We start from the raw sequence: 13091 nt of genomic DNA, 5'->3' as shown, positions 1-13091 counted from the left end.
AAATCACCCGTCTTCTGCGTCGCTCACACTGGGAGCTGTAGTCCGGAGCTGTTCCTATTCGGCCATCTTGGCTCCTCCCCCAACAATGAATTTTCATGCTGAGTTGTTTCTGATAATTTGTTTGATCTTCCATGTGTGAAATACAGTTTATGTAAATGTTACTTTATTTTAAAATATCTTAATTTTAACCTTACACTCCACTTTCATTTTCTCAAAATAGAGCTGCAAAAACTGAATGTGTTATTTAAGATGTAAATAACTGAAGTTTTAAGAGTGCCTAAGGTGAAAACAACACTTCTGTTGGCTTGGAACCCCTCTCACACTGTTCGGGTGATACGAAAGATGTTTCTATAAACATCTACTATGCCACACAATTTCTAACAGTAAAGTATTGGCAACTATGTTTTAACCATGGAAATAAAATGAACTTTTAAGTTATCCTAAAAAATGTGTAAATGTAAGCAGTACTAAATGCTGTTAAATGGGATCTTCTGGGATGGTCGTGTCACAAAGGATTTTGTGCTGGTACAGAAGATAGATGCCCCTTCAATTGGCTTATACTGAAATTGGCATTGTTTTCATTCTTCTTTTTCATTCAACATGTGGGTTTTTCTAGTTGCCTTGTACTTATGCTTCTAATAATTTAAAATCTCTGGGTTAGCTGCCATTTTTGCCAGTGCATCTGTATGGTTCATTATTTTCCTAACTAATATTCCTGCTACACAATATTAGAGAGATAAATATTCACAAATTTCATTCCATTGCAGATGATTTATTAAATCAGCAGCTTTTGCAAGCACACAATATTTTTTAAAGTATAGATGTACTTACGAGACTTTAAGGCTAATTATTTTTTCCTCTCATTTATTGAATTCAATTAAATGTTATCTCCATTCATTTAGCAAAAAATCTAGTGAATATCTACTTTTCATTTGGTGTAGGAAATAAAACAAGTATAGTATAGCATAGCCAAAGGATCAGTTGTATTACTTATAAGGGCTCTGTGAGAGACTGCAGTTCAGCGAGATGTCCAAAAGGCAGGCACTGAATAGTCAAATGAGCCAGTCATCCACTGATGAGTGACAGAGGAGGTTCTACCACCACAGCGGAATGTCCACTTCCTGTGTACACCTTGCTCTCTGGCGGACACGGAAGGCAGGCCCTGGGTGGAATGCATTCACTCTTTCTCTTCCAGTGGCCCCTGAACAAAGGAGTAAACTGACAGAAGGTTTTGTGATAACGGAGCTCCCGTCAGGACTGGGGCAAAGCATTGCCTCAACACTAGGTTTCAGGACTGCAAAGATGAGCAAGGAACTTTGCTTTCTTGCAAGCAGCTCGGAGTGCCTGCAAGGAATGCAGCCAGAAAGAGAAGAAACTGCTTTTGCTGAAAAAGTGGGCTGGAATTGCCTGAGAAGATGATATTGTGGTTGTGTGGTTCTATTTTTAGTGTTTCTATGTTTAGTCAGAAATGGTGAAGGAATCTGGCTAAGGAGAGAATATTTTAGGCAAGCAAATATTCTCCAGTAATTACAATACATGTTTAATCTTCATACAGAGATACCTTCCTTTATCTGTGTGATTACTAATACCCTCTAATTTCTTTTTTTCTTTCTTTTTTTTTTAATTACCCAGTCTCAGGTATGTCTTTATTAGCAGCATGAGAATGGACTAATAAAGTATATAAGCCCCAAATTCTAACCACCTCCTTGAGTCACATTTCCTTGTGAATTTCCATGCCAACCAACATAATTAAATGTTGCTTTCTCTTGTGAATCTGTCTTTTAATGCCCTCTAATTTCTTCTGTCTGCATGGGTCACCCTGCAAAACATTGTTCCTATCAAGAGTTTACATTTGTTGAGTGATATGTACTAAGCATTTTACTTAGGTAATATAAATGAACTCTTTTATTCTTCCAACAACCCAAGGAAGCAGTTACTATTATTTTCAAAGGAAGCAGTTATTGTTATTATTTGCATAGTACAGATGGAAACACTGTTGTGTTGATGTAGGCTAATTAACTTGCATAATATTACAGAGATATTAAATGTCAGACATCAGAAGATGATCGTGCCACCTAGAGAATAACATAAAAATGTTTCAGAGAGCCTTGGACACCAACCGTGATTGGGTCTCTGTCTACCTTTCTAGTTTGCCTCTCATAACCCAGCCTCATTGGCTTTCTTTCCCTTATTCAAATGCTCCGTAATCTTTTCTATTAAAGCCTTGAAAGAGTACCTTAAAAAGGAAAACATCTAAATTATTTATTCTGTTTATTTAAGTATCATATTAGTTATGTAGTTAATTCTAAGAGCCATTTAAAATAAAAGTTATTTAATTTTTTATAACATTTAAATTCATACCTTCACATTAAAATTCTGGCCCAATATATTTTCTAAACTTAAATTTCATCAAGTGTATCTACGAACTAAAAGTTCTCTTCTGAAATGATGTCAGATTTATTGTTTATCACATTTTTAAAACAAACATGCTCCTACGTTAATTTGAATTAATTTGCAAAGAAATCTCTGGCATACTACATCAATTTAGCCTCAGTATTGGACTAGATCACCTTTAATTCCAAAACTGTGATATATATATCAGTCATATACTTAGTAGTAGTGAGATTCTGTTGTAAAAAGATACATTCTCATGGCTTACTCAAGAAAATCTTCACCTGAACAGATTTGGAATTAAGGTGAGCATTTGCCTAACAATTAGACCAAACCAGGATCTATTTATTCATTTCTTCCTAACTCATATTCTTTGTTTTCCACAAATACTGCTACGCACTTGTTATACTTGAGTTGCCGCACTACGTTCTGGAATTAAAAATGATAAATGATGAGAACAGCATGAAGGCATTTCTACAGTAAGTGACAGAAGTTTAGAAAAAGAACTAGGAACATGAGAAATTAAATGAAAAACATGTAGATATAAACTGGCTTTTGAAGAAACAAAAGAGAAATAAAAGCAAAAGGAAAAGGCATGTCTTTCCGGGCAAGACAACCTTCAGATTTAGGGGTGCAAATGATGAGGACAAACAATCTAATTTTATGAGAATAGAGAGGAAGACAGAATTATTTCCCAAGACTGCATGAGACATTGAAGGTTCAGGAAGACAAGATAGTGACATTTCCAAACAATCCTAAAATCAAGGACATTTCTTAGTAGAAGTAATGGAGACAGTGACCCTGTTTATCTCTTCTCCAACATTTAGCATCTTTTTGCCATTTGGAAACTATTTTAAATCCTTTCTCAAATTTTCTTGGAGAAGGAAAGCAATGGTTTTCCCTTCAAACAAGGAGGGTGATTTTCTTTGTTTGTTTTTATTTTTTTTTCTTTGCTTGTGTTTGTTTGTTTTTAGGGAAAGGAGGAGGGTGCGACAGAAAAGGTCAGCATTTCCTGCATCCCAGTCATAGACAGACTTCCTGGATATCTTGGAACTATTTTAAAAAGAAATTCTCAGTCTGAGAACTGAGTTCCTAATGATCCTCTGCTTAGAAAATCACCCCCCTTCAATTTACCCTCATCAGAACGTATCAGCTCATCAGAACCAAAATCAGCTTTCTAAAACTCAAAATGTATCAAGCAATTACCCAGCTCAGAATCCTTCAACCTTTCTCTCCACATGACAAGATAAATTTCCTTCTTTAATATGGCAGGCAACACTAAAATGGTGAGGAGGCCTTGTCCTCCTTTATTCTGCTGTGTGCCCAATGTGGGGAGCCGGGCTGGAACATAGCTTGCTCTCTCCCGTGGATACTTATTTCCCAGGACCTAGCGACTCCCCTGTGCTGCTTTCCATACCACTCCTCTTGCATTGCCGGGTCAGAGTCCCTCTCATCTCTCACCCGTGCTCTCCTCTCTTTTCCGAGATGCCTCTTCCATTTTCCATCTCTGCATGCCCCCTCACCTCCCCTCCAGCATTTTCACACCTTGCTGACCCTACACATTTTCAAGACTCTACTAAAGGTCACTTACTCTGTGAAGTTTACCTTCATCTCCTATGTAGTAAAGCGTTTCCATAGCAATTGCTACACACTTTAATTATTGCACTTTTCATATTGCCCTTAATATAGCTTTACATAGAATTCTCTCCCACAAAAGCCTTGGGGATCCTTAAAAGCAGAACTGAGTTATTCATCTTGGTATTCTCAACGTCAGCATAATTCTTGGCATAAAACTATTTTGTTTACATAAAAGCTTTTATAAATCGTTATTAAACACGACTGAAGAGCACTCTTTTCAAGACTCTTTTCTGTGATTGTTTCTGACCGCTAAAATCTTCTTATATTAATAATTCTAATATAATGATTTGATGTGAGAACTTTTGTGCCGTTGCTCAATAATAATTACTGTCATTAGTAATTAATTATTTGTTTCTAATGGAGTTTTATAGTTGGCTTAATCCATTGGTTTATCTATATTTCGTGTTTCTTAAGAAGATAACCGGTCTGGAATGAACATAACCCTGGGGCACATGAAATACACTAATTTTCTATTATCTATTTCTAGTCATCAAAATAAGAACTGAATGGAAGATAACATACCTTGGTGATGGTTTTTAAGACACCAATCAGTTTTTGACAGCGCTCCTTTCAAGAGATGGAACTTAATTTTGGTGTACTTAATGTGGGCTGGACTTAGTGACTTACTTTTATTAAATTTAAGTTTAGACACGATCATATGCCCTTCTAAGATCGGGTTATAAATAGACTATGGCTTCCATCTTAAATGCGTGCTCTCACTCTCATGCTTGGATCACTGATGCTGAGGAACCAATGCCATCTGCAGCCTATCAGGAGACCCACATGGCAGGGAACTGAAACCTCTTGCCAACAGTCATGTGACTGAGCTTGGAAGCTGAACTTCACTAAGCAGAACTCTGGCGTGTTCAGAATCTGAAGCGCAGACCTTTTAGTTTGACTGCCATCTCATACGAGCTCGTGATTCAGACCCATGCAGATAATCTGCATCTAGACTCCTCAGCTTTATAAACTGGGGAAAATAATACATTTTTGTTTTTATAAGCTGCTAAATTTTGAGGCAATTGATACACAACAGTGCTAAATTATGTACTCCCTACAGAATTTAAAATTCACCTTAATAAAAATAAATAAGGATTGAATGAAAAGAATAAATGAATAAATGACAGACGAGGTCATTAAAGAGTTAGGCTTTATTTTCTTATTGTATTTAGTTATTTATTTATTTTTAAAATTTTAGATATAGAGTCTTGCTATGTTTCCCAAGCTGGAGTGCAGTGGCTATTAACAGGCACTGTAGCCTTGAACTCTGAGGCTCAAACAATCCTCCTGCCTCAGCCTCCCAACTAGCTGGGATTACAGGTGCTCCATCATGCCTGGCAAAATATAGCTTTTAAATTACTAGTATACACAATGCATTCTTTTTACAAGAACACTAAACCACTCATATATGTATATATATATATAAATGTTTTAAAATACATTTATATATACAGTTCATATAGCAAATGCATTTAAAATAAATCTCTCTGTGTATAATGAATTCAAAATAAATAATATATGCTTGTAAATATAAGTATGTCACATTATCCCAAAAGTCCAGAGTGCTTCTTAGCTTGATGTATGTTATCATGTGCATTGAAAATAATACAATTGAATATCTTCAAAGATTTTTAAAAATTCCTTTAACAGACAGCATTTGTTGATTTGTCACAGCCACCAGTTATATTTTATACTTCAGAAGATACAAGAAGGGATTTGGAAAACTTTTGTTCTGTATTTAAGTTTGACTAATGAGGATAAACTTCTTGATGATATAAAACAGTAAATACTTATTGATGATATAAAACAATAAAAACATGTGATTCTTTAATCACAGTTATTGGCACAGAATAGTTTAAGTGACATTAGTCATTGTCGTTGTTATAACCAGTATTAGTATCGCTAGTATTTGTAGTAGTAGCATTGATGCATTTATACCTCATTTCTTCACTAATGGAATAAATTAGGCAGAAACATAGATGTCAAATAAGTTATAGGTCTCTCTCAGCTTTATTCCAAGTGTCACAACTCTGTGACATACATATTTCCGCAACCTAGAAAGCTATACTGGTACCATTCTTTTTTCTTATGGCACATACTAGTTGTTTAAGCATCATTACATCCTCATCTGCTTCCATACACTTATATATAAAAATATGATTCTGAAGTTGCCATTCGTTATTTCAAAAACCTTGCCTTCACTGTTCTTTAAAATTGTGCTCTTCAAAATGAGTCTATCTCTATTTCCCACCCTGACTTCTCACATTTTGCCTAACATAGCATATATTCTAACTTCATAAAACAATAATTTAACATGTGGTGCTGCTTATGCTTCTATGACTTAGAAAATACTGTGATGGAATGCTCCTATATTCTCAATTTGTTTTTAATTATTTTTCAATAACTTTTATGACACCACATCTATGGTCTCTCGGCAAAGGTACTTGCCCTTTATTTCCAGAGTGCTTACTAGGTTGATGCAAGAGTAAATGTGGGTTTTGCCATCACTTTTAATGGCAAAAACCGTAATTACTTTTGCACCAACCTAATAGTATCCTTTTTTTTTACAGCTGATTGTTTGCACATTTATTTTCTAATAATTATGGTTTTAAATGGAAGAACATGCTCTAAGTCATATTTACCTCCAAGACCTAGGATTAAACTCAGCTAGTAATTCCATTATAACACTTAAAATATGTATTGCAGATTACATTTCATTCTAATCTTTCAGCCCCCATAATGAAAAGCTCATATAAACAAATTTTTATAAAGTCTAGTTAAGAAAAAATATTTTAGAAAAGGTGCACCTAGTGGCTTGTGCAAAATACCTTCCACAGTTTGACATCAATTAATTCTCCTTGGTTCTTGTTTAACTAACTTTAATTCCTCTATCTTGATCATATGAATACCATATAAGAAATATCAATTTTTTTTTGCACTAAAATACACATTACAATTGCTATAGTCTGAGTGTTTGTGTCCCACCAACATTTTTATGTTGAAACCTAATCCTCAAAGTAATTGCAGTAAGAGGTGGGGCCTTTGAGAGGTGATTACATATCGTAAGGGCTTTGCTCTTATGAATAGCATTGGTGCCCTTATATATAAAAGATGCCCAAGTGAGCTTGTTCACTCCTTCTGCCATGTGAAGACATACAGCAGATGTCATCTATGAGGAACGGGGGCCCTCAGCAGACACTGCATCTACTGGAGCCTTGGTCTTAGACTTTCCAGCCTCCAGAACTGTGTGAACAATAAATTTCTGTTGTTTATAAACTACCTCATCTAAGGTATTTTGTTACAGCAGCTCAAACTAAGACAGAGAATGCCTATTGAATTTCTTTGATATTTCAAAAACATAAGTTACCTCTGCCAGCCTTTTGAAAAATAAATTGAAATAAAAAAGAAAAGAATGCATTATATCTGGTTTCTTATTATCACTATATTAAAACAATAAATAGGTGGCAAACATAATATGTCTTCATGTTTTAAAATTGTTTTTCTTAGCTCCTTGAATTCTAAAGACTTATGTAAACTAGTAATCTATTTTTTGTACTTCAAGAGTAGTATCATTTTGTCACATGCTTTAAAGATCCACGTTTACTCCCAAATTTATTTCTCAAATTTTGAAAGTGTATATCAAACTGCATATTCAACATCCTACTTTGATTTTCACTCAACATCTCAAAATTAAAATGTCCAAAAAAATGTATCTTGATTCCCTATGACCTAAAACTTTTATTTAATAGTATTCTTCACCTCAGGAAATTCAGACCTTTAGTTGTTCAGGTCAGAAAATGTGGATATATCCTATAACACTGTCTTCACCTCACTCAAGTTAAATGTAACAGCAAATACTTTCAGCTTTGCTTTCAAAAGGCTTCCAGAACTTTCCACATTTCATCACTTTCACTTCTACCCTTCTGGTCCAAATTACCAAGGTTTCTAGTAGTTTACTGTTCCCTGGTTTCTCTGATTTGATCCTTGCTACCTTTCTGTTTAGTCTTCAAAGAAAAAAAATCGACATTTTAAAACATGTTTCAATTCTTACTAATGGTTCTTATCTCAGAGGAAAAAACAACAAAATATCTTATGTTAATCTAAAAAACCTTCAGTGACCTACTTGATCTCATTTTCTACCATTTTCCTCCTCTTTTTCTGAAATACATCAACACAGAGCACTTTTCCTCTCCTTTAATGCACAAAGATGGCAGGACTTTTGAACGTTACATTTATTTATCTTCTTCTAGAGTGCCTTTCCTTATACACCCATGTGACTCGTTCCTCCCTTCCTTCTAGTCTTTGTTTATATATATTATTATCACAGAGGGCTAGGAAAGAAAACACTCACTGCTGCGCCCCACACTCATCCACCTGCCCTGTACCACTTACTTTGCTTTGTTTTTCTCTGTAGAATTCATGACCTTTTGAAATATTTTTTTTTAATGTGTACATAGTTTATGCTTTCTCTCATTCATATGTAAAGTCTGGAAGACACAGACTGTTTTTTTTGTTCACTGTTGATGCTTCAGTCCCTAAAATATGCATAGCATGAATTGCCACTTTTTAAATTAATAAATCTGGAACATCTTTAAAATTCAAAATAATCTAGATGGACTTCTTTCTTTTTTAATGGCTATATAGTTTTGCTTTTATGGATGTTTTTTCATTTATTTGCTTATTTCCACTTGGTGGTTATTTATTTTGATTCCCAACTTTAACTAAATGTTTTTATTATTTGAATTTTTGTGTAGATATTTAAATGCTCTGCTCTGCCTCAGCCTCTGCACTTCCAAGTCTCTTTCTAGAAACAACCATTTTAATTTCTTAGCTTTTTCATTTGGTGTTTATGTCCATGTTGTCAAATAAGTTGCTTAGACTGATACTTTTATTTACCCTTTCATTTTCAATATTGTCATGAAAAATTGTGCCCAGAAGCACAAACACATACAGACACACACCTTTATATCTATTTTGCAATTGGTTCTCGCAATTTATGGGTAGGGGTAAACAGAATTCTTGTACTATTCTCATATCAAAAAGATACATATCTATGTAGAAATATTTTAAGGAACTATTTTTTTTTCTCTTCTTCCATTGATAAGAAGACAATTAAATGTTAATCCTTCTAAATCTAATGGTAGAGGAAACATCTAAACTTGACATTATAGAACATATCTCCATTTATGAGAGACAAGCTCTACAGACACAAGTTATGATTTATAATGTATTTTGAAGTACCTAGTCCTGACATTATTTTTGTTTTTTTTTCTTTTGAAACAGGGTCTTGTTCATTACTCAGGCTGGAGAGCAGTGGAATGATCATAGCCCACTATAATCTAGAATTCCTGGAATCAAGCAGTCCTCCCTCCTCAGTCTCCTCAGTAGCTGGTACTATACGTGTGCATCACCATACCTGGCTAATTTTTTTATTTTTATTTTTTAGTAGAGATGAGGCCTTGCTATATTGCCTAGGCTGGTCTTGGACTCCTGGGCTCATGATCCTCTCTGCCCAGCTTCCCAAACTGTTGGGATTATAGGCATGAACCACCCCACCCAGCCCCTGGACATGATTCAAAAGAACAAATATTAAATATCAAATTCTCCATCCACATGTCACACAATAAGTCTCCAAGAAGAATTATATCTAAGGGCTTGAGGGAAAGATGATAGAACAATGCTGCTTTATCTACACAATCAATCAAATGAGCATGTGTTTATAAAATGTAAGAAAAAACAATGTGCTCGTATTTTTTATTATGTATGTGCAGCCTTGAGTATGGACGTGTGTTGCTATGCACATTTTTTTCTTGTGCATGAGTGCGTGATTTCAATATTCATGAAAACTACAAATGCTATTGTCTTCTTTAATTTTTCATCATTTGGTAAGGTTGAAGAAGGCTCAGATGCTACCCAGCAAAAAGAAAGAGGACTTCCAAAGAGAACATCTGTCTTATTGGCAATGCCTTTCCTACTTATGATTTTAGCTTTGAAATTACCTTTGTGTTTGGCACTTCTGAGATGGACTGAATTGGTGATTTTTTTTTTTTAATTTGAAGAAACAACTGACTTCTATGTCATATTCTGACAAATATAATTATGTAATTTTAGAAAGGCAAACAGGCCTTCTTAACATTCTTTTGCATCCCACCATAGAGGCAGCCATTTATTTGATATATAGTAATTGGAACAAGACAGACAGCAGTTGCCATATTCCTTTAGAAATGTGCTGTGTGGGCCTGGTGCCACCCGCCCTCCTGCCTGGCTTAGCTATCACTCCTGTTCACATGCTTCCTTTCTTAATTAGAACTCAAATATGCTGACAATTTTTCTTGCTGTAAAATTGCCTCTCTCTCTTCTTTGTGTGGGCATCTGTATGTTATTCTATTATGAAGAAAATCTTGGATCTCTTACAGAAATAGAGTTTCTGTGACAAGGAAATTGTATACCTATCTAGCAACATATCATCTCATCATCTCAGGTATCTTACCTAACCATAGACCCCTGTGATTATCTATTTCTATTGAAAATTGAAGTGTTTCTTTTCTTGTAATGACAAAATCAAATGAAAGAACAGATCTTTTATTCATCTTAATTTACTCAAATATAGATTTCATAAACTTGGAATGAATAAGATGCTAGAATAGAAAGAAAGCAGTGCAACATGTAGCTTCAGTTTTCTTAAATCTTTTGATTTAAGGTACATGTAATTTTAAGAGGATGATGGTTACAAACGAAAGAGTAGATAAGCATATTTTAGCATCAGCATTTGGTGAACACATCTAAGAAACGGTATCGTAGGTCTAAAAAATCTAAATTTTGGTTTCAGCAAGGAACATTAATAAAAAGACTGTGTAGCTCAAAAGCGAAGTAGAAACAATGGGAGTGAATGGCTTGCTTGGGACTAGAGCACTTTCACTCTAAAGGCAATTCCATAAGGACATGAAAATATGAAGCTCATATGTGACATGCAAATGTGCATGTGAATCAAAGGATTCTTTGGATAAATTCTTAGTACATAGGTACCTTAATATTAGGTTACCTGTTTTCTGAAGATCAGAATATGTCACTTTCCACTAAGAGTAATAAGAAAAGTGATCCCAAACAGAATTGGAAGTCCACAAGCTTAAGAAAAAGCATTAACTTTGGCAAACATATCTTTGCTCCATTTTTAAAACCAAGTCCAACAGAGAGTATATTGTTTTCATCAATTCTGAGAAGAGATGACTATAATATTGACTGTCGCCTCATGTGTTTCTGGGGACAAGTAATTGTTAAGGAAGCTTCAGCACACTTTTTCTGAACTAGTTTTAAAGAGCACAGATCTATAAGGTTCAGTTCAAACCATAAGGAGAGCAAGGTATTCAATATAATGAGATCTCCATCAATGCCTCACTTAATATTTAAGTAAGAACAGCTTTATCCGGACAATATCTTCATGGCCTTGATCAGCTAGGAATATCAGAATAGAATTCATCAAAGCTAATTTTCAGTCCTAAGAACAATTGAGTAATACCTTTGAAAAAGAAAAGCAACCAACTTAGGATAGCTTTGCAGAAATGCTAGTGATCAATACGTATTTAAAGTACTTAATGCAGACAAGCATACTGAAATATCACTGTTCCTAATAGAAAGATTTATAAATAATTATCTTCATATAGTCATGGAAATTAGGCACCAAATTGATCTATTTTCATCGGTTCCCTAAGGGACTTGAGACATTCTAAGTTTCCTGAGACTTCACAGAGATGAAACCCCTGAAGGGTTATCCCACATAATTAAATTAATAAAACTATATAAGCAAGTCTGTTTTTTAAAACTTCAAGTTATCCTTCTATATTAGTGCATTTTCACACTGATAGAACTACCTGAGACTAGGTAATTTATGGAAAAAAAGAGGTTTACCCACCATTTTTGGGGTTTAACAGGAAGCCTCAGGAAACTTACAGTCATAGCGGAAGGCAAAGGGGGAAGCAAGGACCTTCTTCTCATTGTGGCAAGAGAGAGAGCTAGAGAGAAGGAGAAGGTACCACACACGTTTAAACAAGCAGATCTCATGAGAACTCCATCATGAGACAGCACCAAGGGGATGGTATTACACCATTAGAAATCATCGCCATGATGCAATTACCTTCCACCAGGCTCCTCCTTCAACATGTGGTGGTTACAATTTCACCTACAATTTGGGTGGAAACATAGAGCCAAGCCATGTCACCTTCTCATTCTATATTTCAGTTCAGACTATATCAACTTACTGCTCACATGTCTGGTCTAATGAAATTGTTTCCTATTAAGTGTGTGGTGACAACTTGAGAGTCATTGAGAGTCACTGTACTGTGATGCAGAAAATGACCCACTTTAAAATGGGTTAATGATCAAACATCAATGGGAAAACTCATTGAAAAAAAGACAACTTCTATTGGTAGTATTGACTGCACAATGGTCCATTGAACCCCTTCCTACTTTCTAAAATAGAATTATTCTTTTAACATTTAATTCTAAAAGTTGTGTTTTCTAGACTACTGTCCACTCCACCCCTGTTTTGAATATTAATTCTTCTAGATATTCAAATCAACCCACTTGTGCTCTTCACTCTACATTACACATCTACTTGTCGGTGTCCTATTCACCACCATCTTGAACAGATCATTCTCTTCACTTAAATCTTTCTGATTTCTCTCCTCTTTACTTTTGCACATATTCTTCTTAGCATCGTTGGCATACCTAAGTAACAGTATCAGATTTTGACTGATCGACTGTTATTCTGTCACTGGATTTAATCATTTGGCCACACATTTAAAAGCCCAGAGAAGAAGTTTACACTGCTTTGGTATGACTAGTGTTGATGACTCTAATTGTAGATGTGTTTCTCATTTGCCTTAAAAATATAAACATACAAATGAAGTTACTTTTATTCAAACTTGACAAATGTGACATGTTTTATAGTTTCAAACATGGTATTTCACTACTACCTCTGCTCCCTTTTTCACCACCTTCTTTAAAAAGACTTTATTTTAGACTGAGAGGCCCACTACAGTGAGGAACTGGAGTCCTTGGTTCAT

This window comes from Pongo pygmaeus, chromosome 17, assembly GCF_028885625.2.
Source record: "Pongo pygmaeus isolate AG05252 chromosome 17, NHGRI_mPonPyg2-v2.0_pri, whole genome shotgun sequence".
NCBI lineage: Eukaryota > Metazoa > Chordata > Mammalia > Primates > Hominidae > Pongo > Pongo pygmaeus.
This window is presented reverse-complemented; position numbering follows the sequence as displayed.